The sequence below is a fragment of the Desmodus rotundus genome, chromosome 2 (assembly GCF_022682495.2).
Source record: "Desmodus rotundus isolate HL8 chromosome 2, HLdesRot8A.1, whole genome shotgun sequence".
Taxonomy (NCBI): Eukaryota; Metazoa; Chordata; class Mammalia; order Chiroptera; family Phyllostomidae; genus Desmodus; species Desmodus rotundus.
In genome coordinates, this window is record NC_071388.1 from 154,212,786 (window position 1) to 154,228,813 (window position 16,028).

The following is a 16,028-nucleotide window of genomic DNA, read 5'->3' on the forward strand; positions in this document are numbered from 1 at the left end:
AACCACTTAGTGTCAGATACTGGGTGAGATCTGGGAATTCAGTGATAAGACAAAATGACCGGACCTCAATTTTAATTGCTTCTTTTTACTATAAACTATTTTTAGTGCATTATCTCCTGTTCTCATCTCTTCATAATATACAGGGTCTGGTACAAATAATTTCCTCTTCTATTACAAAATCATACGCATGTAATTCTGTAACATAACAATATCATACTCAAGCACCCCACATGACATTTTAGATGAAATGTTCAAATTAAACCTCTAAATGATTACAGCCATATTATTACCCTGCCAACCACACTCAGGCAGCCATTACTTCTGCCGGATCCTGTACTACTCCATAGTTCTCTTAACAAATCAGACAATAGGAGTAGTTGGGTCCAAACCACTTAGGAATTCTCTGAACCGTAGAATTAAATTTTACTAGTTAGAAAATTACCACAAATTATCTGTTGTGTTGGCGGGGAGAGGCTAACCATTGCCATTTGATGGCACTTAAATTCAAAGGTAAGATGACACTCTGATGTGGACACAGACCTGCAGTGGCTGAGACGAGACAAAGTCACACGGACTACTGAGTCCTGTGGAGGAAAAGGGACAGCACCGCCACTCTCTCAAGGGGAGAGCGCCTCTGAGCACCTTGGCCACTCTCTCAAGAGAAGAGTGCCCAGACCCTTGTCTTGACAGGCTTTTATTGCTTTTCTGGGCACATTACATTGAGGATGGTCCTCATTTACTATGCACAGGTTCCCTTACAGAAAACAAAGGAGAGGGTGTTGCTAATTACATCAAAAAGGAAGGATATTTGCAAATGTAAAGGGAAAAGTGGTTAAACTGGTTACACTCATCCTTGCACGGTTTAGCATAGATTTTAGGAAGTTACTTCAAAGATACTCAGTAAATATTTGCTGCTTCAATTCAGGGGGAGGGAGTTTTCACAAAAAGCAAGTCTCAAAGCGGCCTAGGTACAATGCAGGCCTGATTCCACACGGGAGAACCTATCCATGGGCGTGGGTCCTGTGTGCTGGACCTCACTTTCCACTGGTCTTTCTGAGTGGGAGCTGGGCCCACGCCACACAGAACAGTCTCTTATAACACTCTTTGAAAGTTACAAATGCTTGCTTTTGCTTCAAGCATATAAGATGTATACATTTTAACTATCCAGTCACTCCACACCTAATTGCAAGTACCTACCAATCTTATTTACTTCATGTTTTTAAATCCAAAACCAAATTATAGATATGTATATGTATATTTGCTTACATCTCTATACACACGTATACTAATTAACATATTAATTATTATGTTTATCCACCACCCAAGATTGTTTATTTGGGATGAATGAGGACTTCCCATTCTGAGTAGGGGTGATGGAACTTGAGACCTACCTCTTACTGTGGGAATTTAAGGTGAACTTTCCCTCCTTTCCACACTTCTTAGGGTGCTGAGTAACAAATTATCTTACTCAGTAAGAAATTATCTTACTCAGTATTTTGACATTTTACCATTAGTTGGTTCCCTCAAGAAGTAAAGACTTTATAACTTGCCAAGGGATATAAAAACAAGCCCATAATTGAACAATTTTAATATCATAATTAATATTTTTCCAAAGAGAAAAATAAAGCACAGTAGAGTATCAGTTTTACTTATAAGACAATCCCATGAATCCAGAGGTAGTATATTTTTTAATATATTTTTTATATATTTATATATAAATATATAAAATATATTTATATATTTTTTCATTTATCTTTAGAGAGAGGGGAAGGAAGGGAGAATAAGAGGGAGAGAACACGGATGTGAGAGAAACATCTATGGGTTGCCTCTCATATGCAACCCCACTGGGACCAAACAAACTCGCAACCCAGGCACGTGCCCTGACCAGGAATTGAACTTGCAACCTTTTTCTTTGTGTGACAATGTCCAACCAACTGAGTCACACTGGTCAGGGCCAGAGGTAATATTTAGTAAGACTCCAACAATTATAGCGTATCTATCGTATTGTGCTGTGTATAGTGTATGCCCGCTTTTTGTGCGCACTGTACACAGGATTACTATACCCATGGCATGTAATCATTATACCCATGTATAATGTGCATCCTTATTTTCCCTCAAAAATTTGGGCAGCAAAGTGAACATTATACACCACAAAATATGGTAGACCTTGGTCCAAATGGTCTGTATATAAATGGCTATTTTAAAACAATTCTTCCTAATTAAAGTTTTCTAAGACCAATAGTGTAAAAATCTATTTGTTGGCCTAGAAATAAAAAAAAATTGAATATTTTAGAAGACTATATTAATTGCTATCTATCTACTGAGGCTCAACAATTATTAACCATCTTGATTTAATGAGCAAATCTCAGACGGCAATTATCAGACTCACTGTTCTGAAAGGAGCAGGGTGCAGCAAAGCTAACACTAAAATTTAACCATCAATTGAATTTTAAGATGCAGCCAATACTTTAAACTGCAGCAAATATTTTAAAATGCACCTCGTCCTAACAGAGCACACACAATATTACCTAGTGCCATAAACACATTTCTCCTTTCCATGATGAAATTTAGAATAGATAATAAAAAAACCCTATGTCATATGTGTTCCAGGCATATATTATCCTGGTTTGTGTTGGCTTTATTTGGGGGTTTATTGTTTCGGGGCATGGCATTTTTAAGGCTGTGACAATTACAATTCTGTATTGGGAACAAATATTATTTGCTGAGATTTTTATTTTCAACCATTATAAATATAGTGAGAAAGCTGGTTAAGTTTCTAGGGAAGTTCTTTTCACAATTTTAGACCATGGCCACAGTGCAAACTACATTTTACATTGAGTCTGAGTATACATATTCACTTATATCTAAAACAAAGCTTCACAAACGTTATTTATTCTTACTAAATAATATTCACCAATGTTCTTCCAGTCTACCCCCATTACTTTTGCGTGTGTGTTAAATCTACACCCTACAACTCACCAATCCCTTTCAAAAATATTTTTCTAGAGTAATTGGTGCTTAGAGGGGATCTGTCAGATCTCTGAATTCACAAACTAGGAAACTGAAATGTTACCTAGAAGGTTACTTTTCCCAAGGCAATAGAGATATGTAGAGCCAGGACTAGGAAAAAGAAAAAAAAACCTTTAGATGAGGAATGTCTGCATTTTTAAAAATTCAAAAATACAGAAGTATATGGCTTAGAGGATGTACCTATCAAAAAGTTCTTGGCATCAGAATGACTAAAGTTTTTAACTGATGACTCATTTGGCTTTTTTCAACAGGCCTGAGTTTAGAAATTCAATCAGTGAGTAGTTTATCTGCTGAACTGTCCTTGTAATTAAATAAAACAATCCTCAGAAACTTAATTGAAGGAAGCCTACCCACTGGTAACACCTGGAAGCTACACTGCTTCTGACACACTTTTCTTTGAAAATCCAATTTAAAATGACAGGCAGGTTGCTCTTAACTTCCCTAAAGGCATGAACAAGTAATTGGAAACTTTCTCATATTTAATGTGCCACAGAAAAGGCTCATTTGGGTGGGTAATAATCTTTTAATAAAAGCAACAAAATTTGGGAATTTCTAAATTTGTAGAGTTTATTGTAATTAAATGTGAATAAATATGCAAAATAAGGTGAAGAGAAGGGAATTAAAGAAATGCCTTGGGAAGAAAATACATTTTCTTAGCATTTTGTTGAAGTAGAACAAATCAGTAGGTCCATGTATTTTTATAGGCCTTCTGCCCCTAAGTGTAATTTATACTTTTAAATTATAAAGTATACATTATAATTTTTATTAAAGTATAATTTATAAATTATAAATTTTAAATGAATTTATAAAAGTGGTAGAGAAGCTTCCTAAATCTATTACTTTTCATCCCAATATTTGATATCAAGTCTATACATTTAAATAAAAAAGAAATACTTAACAACAATAAATTTGATTCTCTTGCATCTAAGTGTCTGGTCCGTCAGTATTTAATTAATTGCAAATTCACCATTGCAAAGAAGAAAGTTAATGTTAGTATAAAAATCACCTTAAGATGTATCAGATTTTTTATTTTAATAACCTCTACATAATAAAATGGTAAGTGAAGTAAATGGGAACCTTAAATCAGAATATAAGTAGACATTTCTGATGATATCTCTTTGAAATTACAGTCCAATGTCTACAGTGACAGCATATTGTAGCTGGAAATTCACAAGCTCTGTTGTGACAAAAGCATAGGTCTCAACCCTGGCTTTACCACTGTTCTGTGAGGAGGAAGTGACTTGTCTGCTTACTTCCCTCGGATCTTTACATCCATTGCACTGGTAAGGACTTACCTGGCTAATCTGTTGGGAAAGAGGGCATGAGATGAGGCCAGTTGAGAAACTGATTAGATTTACGTGTATTCCATAGCATTACTGCTTAAGAGGGGAGGGGAGGGGAGGGAAAGGAAGGGGAGGGAAGGGAAAAAAAGGAAAAAAGAAAAGAAAAGAGAAAAGGGAAACCTGAAAACAAGATCTCCAAATAATAGAGACTGCGAAGAATATACTTTAAACTATCTTAAAATTTATATTGACTGCATTTGACATGGAGTTTCTTCTGAGCTATATAATTTTAACATTAACATATATTATATAAAGGAAACATATATGTGTACTTTTACCAAATATTATTTACACATCAATTCTACCACTTCTTACTCAATTTTACTTTCCCTCTTTCAACTAACACTATTGATTCTTGGTTTTCTATTTTATTTTGTCAGATTTCTAATGTTTTAGACTCAATAATCTAATCCTATCACCAAGTTTATTTCTTGACATACAAACATATACGAAGAAAATAGTATTGTGTATTCCCACTACCATCTTCTTGATATACATTTGTACATTGAGAAATAAACTTCTATGATACTGGCTCTTACAAAAATAAAAAAATAAAAGCACCAGTTTAGCCAATATGCCTAAATACAAACATGGGTCTCTGTTTTAATACTCTTATACAGAGACACTAATAAGAGTTCATGGGCATAAACTATGCTTATCTGTGAATAAATTCCTAGTTACAGTTGCTGTGGGAAAAATGAAAGATCCAATTACGAAATCTGAAAGTGTTCTATAATTAGTGCCTATTGGGTTACTTTTGCTTATGACACAATACAGAGGAAAGGAAAAATGGAAGAAGGATGTTATTGCATTTCTTTATTGTATTCCTAGTTGCTTTTTTACTAACAGCTGATATTTCGAGGAAGCCAAGTCATAATCATCAATAACACTAACTGTCATTTCATTCAGGAAATACGAGGTAAGTGTTGGTCTTAACTTTAAGAATACTAGGAGATTCTGGTTTCACTCATATTGTCTTGTAAGCATCCTTGCAGAACAATGTGGTCAATAGATAGGAAATGTGTCAGACTTATATGTCTGTGTGTGTGGCATAGATACCTATCAAAATAATAATTAATTGAGTAATGACTGTGTATACTTGCCAAAAATCTTTTCATGATAATTCTACACCGTCCTTGACATTTGGGAAATTATGATGTCTTACAAATAGAAAAAAGAAAAGTAAATAAATGTATATGCACACCTATGAATAGAATATATAATACCAATAATACAGGGTATTTAGTTTCAAATAACTTAGAATTATTGTATTATTTCAAGATTGTGTAGAAAACACAAATGATTTAAATCGGTGGTAGGACCCATCAATCCAATCAATGCCATACACAGGCCAATCATGACCCCTACAACATGCCAACTGTCAATTTCCGCAGTTAATGTTCATGCTTTTCCTTAAGATGGTAATAACTATAAGGTTTGTTCAATCTCTATCATTAAGAAAATATCCCAGACTCATTTTTACTAGCAAAATAATAATAATAATAATAATAATGAATTGACCATCTCCCACTGCATAAATTTATAATATTGCTAAATTTTTAAATATCTGTGTACAACTGTAAAAATTTTATGCATAAAAATATATAAAATTTTGAAGATTAAATATAATAATTAACACACAAAAAACAAACTCTTCCAGCATCTTTCTTAGGTGTGCATCTTCCACTTGGAGATCACAGATGATGCGTCTACATGTCACTCATAGCCTCTTCAACAGGCTCAGCTCAGGTCTCACACCCACCCCCAAACCGTCCCTGGAGAGCCCTGGCAAACATACCCCCATCCAGTCCTTCCTTCATCTTGTAAACATACTGTTAGCACACTGAGTACATTGGATTTTAAAACAAGCCTTCTTTTAACACCAAATTGTAACATCTTCTGTATAACATCTTCCTAGGTGTTATAAATTAACTGCATAAGTTAGTGCAAGTGAAGAAAAGTCTTACTCATATGAAACAATTATAAGACTGATTTTTCTTGGGGTGAAAAAGACAGCATATAAAAATTTTGTCATATCCTCTGCTAGTTTTACAGGAGAAAATTATATATTTGGGATAACTCATTTAGAACTCTAACAGATCTTCTATTTTGAAAGAAAATCAGAAGCAAGTTTTTACCTATGGAACTTGCAAGCTTCTGGAAGACTTTATATACTGGAAATGTCTGTGTTTCATAGAATAAGTTCCCAAATGATGCAAAATATATGGCAGATGCCTTTCTGGGAAAGAAAAAAAATCCTTTCTTTTTCAAGAATTATTCTATACATTTCAAAATCAAGCAAGAGGGAGCCTTTGATTTGAAGGAACAAAAGCATAACATTAGGGATTAAGAATCAGACAAACCTGAGTCTGAACTCCAGCTCTATCCTTTTGTGGTTGTGGATGATGGACAAGCATGCTTTACTTCTCTAAGTCTTGGTTTCCTCATCTAAGAAGTGCACATCCTCATCATGTTATTTTTCTGCAGTGCAATAGATAATGCATATAAAACCATCTACGTTATAGTAGTACTTTATAACAAAGTGCTGAACTGAAGAACTATTAAATAAATATTAAATCTCAAAATGCTAAGAATCAATTCCATGTTTGTGTGAGATAACAAGCTACGGTCAAGTAGGACTGTGTGAGAAAATGTTTTTCCTTGGAGAAATGCGAAGTATTCCTACAGGGATCCAATCCATTTCATTAGCTTCGGTACGAAGCATCATATTCTAGCCAACCAGCATAAATGGGCACCAATAGTTAATTGAAAAATTATTAACCACATCACCTTACTTATAATAAAACATCATTAAAACCCTATTTTGATATATTTCTAACTCTATGAACCTTTTTAGTATCTATTATTTTTCTTTTATTCATATTCAATTACAGTTGTCCCCACTTGCCCCCCATTACTCTTTCATTTGAACCTGACACTGTTGCACTGCTGAAAAGATACCAGTAACCATCGCCTAGGAGTTAACACAAATGTGAAACATGAGAAACCACACAGTAAAGCCCTTTGGTGAGAAAGCATCTAGTCACAATAAGGACTTGCAATTTTTTTGCATTGGCTTTGAAAGGGGTCCTCCTAGTCACCTGTCACAAGAATTGTCCAATCTTTTGAGAGCACTGGGCTTGGTCAAAAGAAACCAGAGAAGGAATTATAAAAAAGATGTACTTGAGCTGTATAAACAATCGTCCTGCTAGCCATTCATCGATGTGCGTTAGATCCTGTGTAAAAGACAAAAGAAAATGTCCCGGTGCTTGGATTATTTTCTCCACTGCCTTTCCTGTGTGTTTCATGGGAAACCACCTAAATCCTTTGTGCAAACAGAAAAGAATAATCACGACGACAAACCCAGATGGAAATTTCCACCATTGACGTCACAGCTGTGCTTTCAGATGAGCAAATCCAAAATATGTGAGAGGGGAAGGTCACTAAACATAAAATTCCCAGCCTCTGATGTGAAGCAGGAGTGCAAATCAGAAAGCAGGTGAGTCACGGCCCTTGTTATTCTGGGCGAGCATCTTTTTCTCAAGGCCCCAACGGGGAGCTGTGACCAGCGTTCAGACCTCATAAAGTTGACAAATTAGATCTGAGCTGATTGTCCTGCAAGTACACCCCAATCACTCCAGAAGTTACATATCGCAGCTGCCGTGTGCAATGTGCACCAAGTGGCCTAAACAGACTTCAGCCGTCGTCTGTATGGAAGAATAGCAAGCAAATTCCTGCTTTGTCATGCCTGTCTTCATTTACTAGTATCCAAAGTTTGCTCATAAATCTCTATTCTCAGGCTATCATTAGGACATTTTACAACAAAATCGGTACTGAATTGTGCATAGCTTAGAAAATGGCCAGTGATAAGGGAGTTCTAACAAAGCAGTAAAGGCCAGTAGGAGGGAATACAATTTCGGAGAGGAGGTGGAGTTCAGGTGTGCTACAGAAGAATATTGTGCATATATATATGCGTAATATAGCTGTTACATATATATGTGTATATACATATAAATATATAACAGCTATATTAAAGCACTCCATGTTGTGTTAGAAATGAAATTTTGCAGCAAGACTAAGAATGTGTTATTATTATTTCCACTCATGGAGACTTACACGTGTCATTTGATACTGCTAGGGAGGGGGCAAAGGCAGGGTTTAAACTCAGATCTGTCTGTTCTGAAAGCTTTCAGTAGGAGAGGTCAGCTGGCTCTTGAAAAAGCAAGGGGGAAGAAGAAGGGAAAGGGGGATTATTGATTGACATAAAGACATAAGTTACAAGAAAACATAAAAGAAATAGGTGTTTAAAATCAATAAACGAATAAAAAAAGGTATTTTGCCAGAAGGTCCTGTTGAAAGTGAAGGCATTTGTTGCTTTTCTTCTTTCTGAGCTCCCAGAGCCCTATTTTCATGATTAGGAATGAGGATGATAGCCTTGGCTGTGGGTTCCCCTCCTGTCACCTCCTCCCAAAGCAAAACTAACAGTATTTAGACTGTATCTTTTCATTCTCACCCCGAATGAACATCTTTCTAATTGTAGAAGTTATAATCTGTTATTTAAAAAGGGCTGCTTAAACACAGGCATTATAAATTACTGGAAGGCAATCAGACCTAGCATCCTCCCTGAATCTCGGGTGTATCCTGTTCTTAAATCAGCCACCACGGAGTGCATGATGAAGTTCTATGTCATTAGGTCTGCTAACTGGGATCAATAGGCTGAGGAGGTTTTGTCATCTGCTTTGAAACCACCAAGATGGAGGAGAATTCTGTACTGAAATATAAATAAGGATATTGATATTGCTCATGCTTTTGCTCCTCTGGGCCTCCTGATTAACCCGTGCTGCTGCGGGAGGTGATGCACCTTGCCACTTGTAAACAAATAAGGACAGAAGGGTCAGTGATGCTCTAACACTTGCCCCCTCTTTCCTGCCTTAGTCACTTTCTCAAATGCCATGGGCTTGGCCAAGGGATAGAAAAATAGAACGAATCATCACCAAAATCCTCTCATTATTTAAATCTAACTTGAATTCTAAAAATCTAATACCAAAGATCATGAACTTTATGCTATAAACCTTTTTCTTTTTCTTTCCCCCAATGAATCTAACATGACTTAGCATTTTTCATAGATTGTTTCAGTCTTGCCTCGGAAATGCTGAACACCTTTGATCCACCTCAAAAAAATAAGAGGATTTACTAAAATTCTTAATATTTTAAAACAATTCAATATTGTACATTACAAACCATATTAAAGATGTTAAAGTATGCAATGCTTGAGCCATATCAAGGACAGAGAGATGAGCCTCTAGGGGCATTTCTTCTAATAAATGGGAGGTGCTCTGCTCAAGCTGGAAAAAAAATGTATCACTTGTTTGTGAAAGATGCAGTTCAGCTGCTACCTTGACAACAAAACCCGAGCAACACGTTAGAGACCTAAGGCACTGCAAAGATACCTGCTATTGTTTGACATGGAAATGAATTGGTAACTTACTAAACATGAGGCAGGTGCAGAAAAACCTATCATTGTTCTTTCTAGAGTGTGGATTCAGGTGGGAATTGAGCTCATTGAAAAGGGCATATAACATGATATCCAATAGTAGGTAGACAAGCCAGGAAAGAAAAAAAACCCTCAGAAAGACACAAAAATATAGAAAAACAAACATCTGCACAATAGTTTTGAAACAAGCATGCAAATCATTTGAGCCTTAGACTGAACAGAACTCAGTGTGCTTGAAGATGTATATTTTACGTATATTTTGTATTTCAAATAAAAAATAAAATGAGGAATTTTGACTGGGACTGAGTCACCCATGTATCTGCCACATTTCTCCACCTCATTTTTGATACCTGCCTAATCTACATTTTAAAATGTTTTTTATGTATTATGGTGACCCAAAATAAGAATGGTATTTAGAGAACATGGACAAGAAGTATTAGTATTGCAAGTGCGTCTAAAGTCTTTGGGCACTGGTCCAGCGCTCTCTCGTTCCATTTCCCCAGCCACTGCCTTCTCCCCCTTCTTACTCTCCTCTGGGATCCTATATTTTTGGAGTATTCTGTTCTTTCCACGTCTACTTACTCCTGGATCAAAACATAAGATATTTTATTCATGTCAACTAAGAATACAGATGAAAATAATTTCACAACATCATCCTAAATCTAGAAGGTTCATGAATCCCTGCTCCTAGAAAGACTTGGACACCAGGGGATGTTTTTTCATGCAAGTAGTCACACTGGGAGATCAGCATGGCTAGTGGTGAGGTTCCTCCTGCAAAAATTGTGTTGGTTTTTCCAGGCTTAGTAAAGTGCCCTTTAAGTGGACCCCCAACTGAGGTGAAAAGCCTTGAGTTCTGTGCTATTTAGAATGCTTCTCAACTAAGTGTTTCATAATTAACCAATTAATGCACAAAACACACCTGTGGCACTGTTAGCACTATTCCATCCTTGTTCCTAAGTTCTATAAACACATTAGGCTTTATGTGAAGTAATCAATAAATGACAACACTGGAAATGAATCCCGGAATCAGTGTCTGAAGTACCTGAATTGCCTGGTAGACTATCTTCCCCTAACCTCATCCTTCACATGCATTAGGAATTCATGCTCCAGATTTAAGGGGGCTGGTACATTCCGATCTACAGCTTATATAATGGGGTCTTGAGAAGACAGAGAAGAATATTTGAGACAAACATTGGATAGGGTTGCCAGATAAAGTACTTGTTACCCAGATGAATCTGAATTTCAGATAAATCAAGGACCTACATGGAAATTGGCAACTTCTCAAGAGCTCATTCCAGAAGGACTAAGCCTTATTCCTACAGCAAGATGGCTGGGTACTCAAGTCCGGTTCACATTCAGGGAGAACACATGGGAGAGACACTGCCCACTTCCCGGCTGAAAACCTGGGGTTCTCAACCCAGGTTGCTACACAACCATCAACTCGTGAGTCAATTAAAATTAACTAATATACCACCTTTGCACACGTGCAACTTTTGTTGATTATCATATAGATTGTTCCCTACAAACTAAGAATGGAAATACTTTCCAAGGTAAAGTCTTACCTTTCCAAGGTAAAATTACGGAAAACAACTATTTTCCAGACTAGGTATGTCCTTCAGGTTCAGGGAACTCATATCTAATTTTTCATCTACTCTTTTTTTAAAGATTTTATTTATTTATTTTTAGAGAGAGGTAAAGGAAGGAAGGGAGGGAAAGAAACATCAATGTGTGGTTGCCTCTTGTGTGCCCCCCACTGGGGACCCAAGCCCACAAACCGGGCATGCGCCCTGACTGGGTGGGAATCGAACTGGTGACCCTTTGGTTTGCAGTCAGATACTCAATCCACTGAGCCACACCAGCCAGGGCTAATTTTTCATCTACTCTTGTATTACCATGACCACTTAAACCACTAATTAATAGCCTGTGCTAGAAATGACAAATATCATCCACTAACTGGGGACTCAGTATAGTTTACAAGTTATATGAGTATCGCACATGACCACAGAGATTATCAAACAGGCAAGTGAAAATGTCCCTCCAGGCACTTCCTATTCATCCTTGTCTGGGCCCATGCCACCTTCTCTTTACATGTAACATGCCTCAACTTGGGATCCTGAAACTAGGCATCCCTACATGTGCCTCAGTGGCAGAAAACCCAATAGAGACAGAGCTCCCTCCCTTCACCTCTGCTGACTCTGAGGGTTTAGAGATTTAAGAATGTGGGAATAAATTTTGATTTGGGGAATAGGATTAGTGTGTATAGAGGTGTGCTCAGGAATTCAAAAACGAAATGTTTTAATATCATTCATTTAATATTCATTCATTCATTAAATGTTTTAATATCTATCATTTCTTTAATTGTGTTTCTCATTACCCTGGACACATCGAATTGAGCTCTAAGAAACTTGTTTATAACATAAGAAAGTCAACTATAATTTTTGAGGGGACTTTCAACTTAGTCATCTATGATCCATGACTGTAAACACATTCGTGGTCAGTCATCTTGCAGTTTCCTACTGAAGGTAACCAGGGAAAAGGTGAACAGTTATTCATAGCTATTAATATAGATGGGCAGCATGTTATTAACCAAAAGATGATTAACGGTGGGAAACAAATTTCTAGAACTATAGTCAGGGTGAGTGCTATTGGGTGACATCATGACTAAATTTTCTTTAAACATTATTTTAATTTTAAAAATCTTATTTGGAAAGCTAAGAGAAATTTTCATGAACACACACATATTTTTTCTAATTAGATATTTATGATATGTCTACCTAAGTGAAAATAATCTAATTTGAAGACACAAAGGCTTCTATTGAAAAAATTTAAAAAAGAATAACTTGAAGTATAAAATGCCTAAAACATGAAGAACAATAATATAAAGCAAAAAATGTATGTGGGAGGGTGAGCAAGCCAGAAATATTTTCTTTATAATGTTTTATTAACCACACAATTACTTCAGAGTGCGCACACAAACACAAAAACCCCTATGAACTGCATAAATCTCGTCATGAAAAAATTTCTTCCTGTGACTGAGCTGAGGAATTTAGGGATGATACATACCAAAGGTAAAAACATGTTTCATCTTCAGGCAGGAGAGACTGGTCACGTGATGATATTCTATTGTGATATCTTCATGGCTTTCTTGCCAAAGGACTAATGTATATTTAATCACTTTATCTAATGGATGTGATTTCTCAAGTAATAGTTACCCATTAGGAAAGCTCTGGGTTCAGCTGAGCACTCTGATTACATTTCCTGACTTTGTGGTTTCAGAGGCAAAGCCAGTGAGGAAGTCCCTCGCTGACCCATCTGTCTTTGCTAGGGACAAGTGACTACAACACGCCATCCGAGTCATTAGGCTGGGGGGTTGGGTAGAAAAAGCACATGGATTTAGGGTGTCCACTCCTTCTGGACCAGGTGCCCATATGGTTAGCTTCAATTATCAGAAAACAAATCTTTTTTTAAATATCTTTTAAAGAGCAGTTTTCCATTTTCACCGATACTGATGCACACCAAAGCTACAAATATCGCATTTGAAATATATATCTGATTAAGGACAAATCACTAAATGTCTGGATATCTAACAAAGTGATAAATTACATGATTGTTTTGGAAACACAGGCACAGATACTGTCTGGTATTGTCTGGTATAGGACTGATCACAAATTAATTTTTGCCATTAAACAATGCAGTTTATTTACTAGTCTGTAGGTAAATAACAGGATTAAGTTATTGAGGAAACATTTTATTAACATTAACTCCAAGATATAATCCTTTGCAGAACGTGTAGCAAATTTTCATTGGTAGAAAATTTGGAAATTGTTGAAAAGCATAAAGCATAAAATACAATTAACCTATTCAGAAACATTACTGATGTCTTGAGCCATTTATTTTTTCTATGTAAATACATAAAGCCAAAACACTTTCCAAAAAGGCTGTACTAATTTATGTCCCCTCCAGCAATGTAGAGCACATACTTTGCCACACCGGAAAAACTCTAGTTAGGTTTAAAATGCCTCCCAAATTGATGGGGAAAAGTTTCCTTTAAAATGTGCAATACATGGAACATTTCTGTTTCTTCTTTGACAAATCTGTGCATTCTCTCGGGCTTTTTGCTAATGAGGTACTCATCATTCCCTTCTTTGATAAAGAGTCTTTTTATGCTAAGGGAATGGACCCTGTTCACAAAAGTTTCCATTTGTTTATTTATTTGTCAGTTTGCCATCTTTCCATTTTTATCTTTGGTAAACCTGGTTTTTAAAAATAAAAAGAAATACACAATTCCTATGTAAGAGAACTAGGCAGCTATTTTACAATTAAAATATTCACACTTTTGTGCATATATATATATATTTTTTTCCCTTCTTTAAGAGCAGACTTATTTTCAAGATACATTTCTCAGAGCCACAGACCTGGGAATGAGATATTCACCAGTCCCTGGAGTCTTGGCTGATGCTGCGGGAGTTTGCCCACGTTACCTCAAATGGAACTGCCCAACTGAAACTTCGCCTCTGCTCGTTTCTCAGTGTTTAGGTCACACGCCTCCTCAGGCCTTTGGTACGGACATTTTTTGTATTGGGAATTTTGAGTAATACGATTTCTTTAATTCTCAATAAGGCTAATAATAATATACTATAGTTTAATATACACTGTGATTTGCAAAACACATCATCATCATTCATTATTCCTTCACATTCCATTATTCAATTAATTTCAGACATATTTTGAGGACCCTTTACTTGATTATCATCCTAAACTTCAGGGACTGGGAGCAACTCCAAGAACAGGACACATGTAAGTTGTATAACAGGGCCAAAGCTGCACTCTTATGACTCTTGGTTCTTTTTCTTTCTAAGAGGTATTTTTATTATGTATTTTAAGAGAATAAATACAGCCACAAAACTCAAAAGTATGTATAATGAAAATTATTCCTCCCTCTCTCCCTTGTTTCTAAGCCAGCTGGATCTCTATCCCGGAGGCAACTGCTGGTACCAGTCCTCTGGATACCCATCTACCTGTTCTCATAAACACATGCAAGCCTATTAGTTTCTCCCTTCACACGAATGAAACCATATATACACACTGCTTTGCTTTTTGCATTTGTCACTTAAAAATAAACCTGGAAATATTACCTCATTAGTATGTGTAGAATCACCACTTCTTTTTACAACAGCTTCATAAATTCCTGTTGAACACACGTATCAAAATTATTTAGCCATTCCCCTAATGTAGAACATTTAAGCTGTTTCCCAAAGATATAATAATTACCTTCCAATATATAACTTTAAATATGGAATTATGTTTGTAAGAGAAATGCCAGAGAGTGGAATTGCTGGGTCATAATTGCATCTGCACTTTTTAAATTTGATTTATTTTTTTAAATTGTCCTTCAAGTACAGTTGTCTCCATTTTTATGCTACCACTTTCCCCCATCCCATCTGCCCCAATCTCCCACCCTCAATTTTACTCCCCTTTGGCTTTGTCTATGGGTCCTTTATACACGTTCCTTGACAACCCTTCCCCTTCTTTACCCTGTTATTCCCCTCCCTCCTCCCTCTGGTCCCTGTCAGTTTGTTCTTTATTTCCATGTCTCTGGTTCTATTTTGCTTGCTTGTTTGTTTTGATGATTAGGTTCCCCTTGCAGGAGAGATCATATGGTATTTGTCTTTCACCGCCTGGCTTATTTCACTTAGCATAATGCTCTCCAGTTCCATCCATGCTGTCGTGAAGGGTAGGAGTTCCTTTTTTCTTTCTGTTGCATAATATTCCATTGTGTAAATGTAGCACAGTTTTTTGATCCACTCATTTACTGAGGGCACTTAGGGTGCCACCAGCACTTGGCTACTGTAAACTGCTCTGCATTGAACATTGGGGTGCATAGGGTTTTTTGAATTGACGTTTCAGTTTCTTAGGGTATAATCCCAGCAATGGAATTACAGGGGCAAAAGGCAGTTCCATTTTTAGTTTTCAGAGGAAATTCCATTCTGGTTTCCACAGTGGCTGCACCGGTCTGCATTCCCACCAAGAGTACACTAGGGTTCCTTCTTCTCCACAACCTCACCAGCACTTATTATTTGTTGATTTGTTTATGATGCCATTCTGACCTGTGTGAAGTGGTATCTCATTGTGGTTTTAATCTGTATCTCTGATGGCTATTG

The 16,028-nt window shown here is 36.5% G+C and overlaps 1 protein-coding gene across 5 annotated transcripts in view; it reads right to left on the minus strand.

The window, feature by feature from the left end:
• LOC112322249 (sodium channel protein type 9 subunit alpha) overlaps positions 1 to 16,028 on the minus strand; it is a 134,780-nt gene that overhangs the window by 98,216 nt on the left and 20,536 nt on the right. Inside the window, exon 1 of one of the 5 annotated variants that reach the window (XM_045187349.3) lies at positions 6,737 to 6,757. The exons of the other annotated variants lie outside the window; for them this stretch is intronic. The gene's annotated coding sequence lies outside the window, so the exon portion shown is untranslated. Of the gene's footprint in view, positions 1 to 6,736; positions 6,758 to 16,028 lie in introns of those variants that run through there. 5 annotated transcript variants of the gene reach the window in all.